Source organism: Branchiostoma belcheri, unplaced genomic scaffold (genome assembly GCF_001625305.1).
Source record: "Branchiostoma belcheri isolate BF01 breed outbred unplaced genomic scaffold, Haploidv18h27 scaffold4, whole genome shotgun sequence".
NCBI lineage: Eukaryota > Metazoa > Chordata > Leptocardii > Amphioxiformes > Branchiostomatidae > Branchiostoma > Branchiostoma belcheri.
This window is the reverse complement of record NW_017804020.1, coordinates 5,372,672-5,375,788: the sequence shown is the minus strand read 5'-3', so window position 1 is coordinate 5,375,788 and position 3,117 is coordinate 5,372,672. Positions and strand designations below refer to the sequence as shown.

Here is a 3,117-nt window from a genome sequence, read left to right as displayed (position 1 = left end):
TCAGTATTCGCCATACCATAGTCTAAAGATCTGTGTCATTTGTTCATCCTTCATGACCACGTAGATTTTCATTTTTTCGGTACGGAATGTGTTTTTCGTTTACGGTGCACACATTACAGCTAGTTTCCACCAGATTGAAACGCAGGTTGAAAAATAGTAAAATTTACAATATGGAGAAATACTAGTAGTCAATTTGCCAGGGGAGTTTGGCCACCAGTCCACAGAGTTCATTTTCTTGACCCGTTCTAGATAAGCCGCTTTGTCCTTTTATCATTGATCAAGACTAGAATTTATGATAACGTTACTTGTTATGTGAAAGGTAGGACAAAACAGGTGTATTGATAACACCTTTACAAGTTACATGCCATGCATCCCCTTTTCTATCCCAAACAGATCGCGGGCAAAACTACCCAATTTGGACACGTTGTTTTCAAACAAACTTTGACGTGGGCAAAACTACACACCCAGATTACACGTTATACACTGTGGAGGAAATGACATCCAGCCTCATGATCAACTAAACACAACTTTATTGCAACAAATACATCATGTGGACAGAGACTGCGGTCGGTATGGGTTGTTACTTTACATGGCTTTCTTACAAGTGCTTTCTACAACACTGAGAAAGGGGTACAGTAGTTCACGGTAGTAATCTCGTGCTCATGCAGTCTGGATAGGAGACTCTCGTGCCCAGGTAGTCCGGTCGGGAGAAAGGGTCGTCCCAGGATGACACGGGGACCGTCCGGGTGTAGAACTTCTGCACGCGGGTCGCGTCCGCCCGTTTTTTCGCCCCCAGCACGGAAATATGGCTGATCTGAAAACACAAGGAAACGTCATGGAAGATCTTCCAAACAAACAAACAAACAAACAAGCACGCGTGGCATACTAGTATTTGCAAATCATTCAAATTAAATATAGAATCTGATGCGTTTGATTTTGAGAGAAAATGTCAGTAAGGTGCACTACAACCAATCCCGAGCAAATCTCCAAAACGACAAAATTAAGAACTCACTTTGTTCCACTTGTTCTCTTCCTCCAGTCCTTCTTCTCTCTGCTTGTCTCTCACCCACGCATGCGCTCTCTGCTGAAGCATGCCCTGGAGCTTTTTGGTCTGAATACAGAAATGAAGCCTGGATGTTAGCTGGTGGACGCTTAAGTTAAGTGAACAACATGACATGTGCAAGTTGATATGACTGAGGTGGTAACGTAACACAGGTAACGTGTGACCGATGAGAACTCACTTCAGTTTTCTCCTTGTGAAGTTTTTTGGTGAGGTCCCGTCTGTCGGTGACGCTGGTGTGGATGTGATTCTGTGAAGAGAAAAATACTAGATATGATTTCATGTCTCAAATTTCTGGACGCTTCCAAATGTAAAAGGGAAGGGCTGATCGAAACCCTTACTCAGACTATGACCCGACCCAGACTGACTCTGACCCAGACTGACCAGGCAGATCCGGTTGTCGGCTGCCAGCCACTTGACCAGCCGCAGGAGGCTGCTGTTGTCCCGCCGCAGCCGCTGAACCTCGTCACGGAGAACTTCGTTCTCGTCCAGAACCCTCTACAGGACGGGAGGGAGAACAAACGTTACATTCTCTCTAAAATTGTAGGAGAGTCAATGGCAAAGGCAATGCCATGGAGGAAGAGCACGGATTGTAGGGGCGAGATGGAAGTTAACACTGCAGTAGAAAGGTGGATGGACTTTTTACAAATCAAGCTTGTCTACAGGATGTCCTACCTGATTGGTCCTCATGACGTCATCAATGTTTAGCGCAGACATTGGCTTCTTGGATGCAGGAGCGGGAAAACACTCATCAGGAACCCGCAAGTACGTAACCTGGGTAACAGAGCACAGACACGTTACCAGGGCAACGTGGCAGACTATTAAACAGAATCTAGATAGGTTAACGTACTAGACGTTAACCTAGTACGTTAACGTTACAAAACCTTCGTACACGAGGATAAGAACAGTAATAGACTACGAGGGAAAATATAGAACGGATGGTCGATCAACCTACCTGAGAAACGCGACTGTCCTGCGCCGGGGACTTCCCCCGTTGCCGGGCGGGGCCGGTTGGTTGTGAAGACGGCCTCCCCGGTAAGCCGGACCTGATGAACTCAGAGTCGTGCTTACACTTGTACTTCTCCAGCTCGGCCTGGGTCCGCCTCAGCTCCTGTTGTAAGTCGCCCATGGTCTGCGTCGCTAAGGGAAGGACGGATGACAGATTCACGTTAACACAAACCACTCTGCTGTTACCTTTAATAAACATTACCATACATCGCAGGCAATAGAGGCGCCACTTATAATCTTAATGGCGATTTCCAGAACTGCGTGGTTAGTGCGCTTTCCATTGTTTTATTTTTTATTAAAACTTTTGTAACGGTTTCGTACCATGCCGTGCGCGTTGGTCGTGTCTGTGCTTCACCCCCGTCAGCTCCGCCCGCAGCGCCTGCACCTCCGCATGCAGCTGTCTGTTGGTGTGAGCCAGCAGTCGGGCGTCTTCGACAGTCAGAGGCAAGGTGGGGGCCCGCCGGACTGCACTGTGGAGGTGGGAGATACAAAACGTAAGGTACATGTTGCACTGTTGCACTGTGGAAAGGCGGTGTAAAGTTTCCAAAATGTTCCTCAATGCCGAATCTTAATCGACGAATTTAAAACTTATGGCTTACACAAGTTCGTATTTTCCGACTGCTAAATAGTCTGGATAAGGGCCCACCTGTTGTTTGTTTGTGTACGTACGAATCAACAAAAATAACTAATACCTGACATCCTTAGCCACGTGCACCCCGGCCTGATCAAGGCCCGGTCCGGCCGCCCCGGTAGCCTCGGTAGGCTGTTCGCCCTTCCCCGCCGCCGCGTCGTGCTCCTGTGGTGCGTCCTGCGGCCTGGCGGAGTCTTCAGGCGCGGCCGACCCGGCCGTCTCCTTCCCGCCGCCGTCCATGCCTGCCTCGGGCTGCCGCCTGGGTTTGCCCGCTCCGTCCCGGACAGGAGACTCCCCCCGACAGGATGATTTTCTGCAGCTGCACTTCGAGGGGCACTCGATCTGTACTCGGGCGCTCAGTGGTCCATGTCTCCTCCTGCCCGCTCCCATTGGTCGCCGTGGAGGACGACGACATGCT

The 3,117-nt window shown here is 49.4% G+C and overlaps 1 pseudogene; it reads right to left on the bottom strand.

Moving 5' to 3' along the window:
• Positions 1-561: 561 nt before the first annotated feature.
• On the bottom strand, positions 562-3,114 carry LOC109477007 (annotated as a pseudogene).
• Positions 3,115-3,117: the final 3 nt, after the last annotated feature.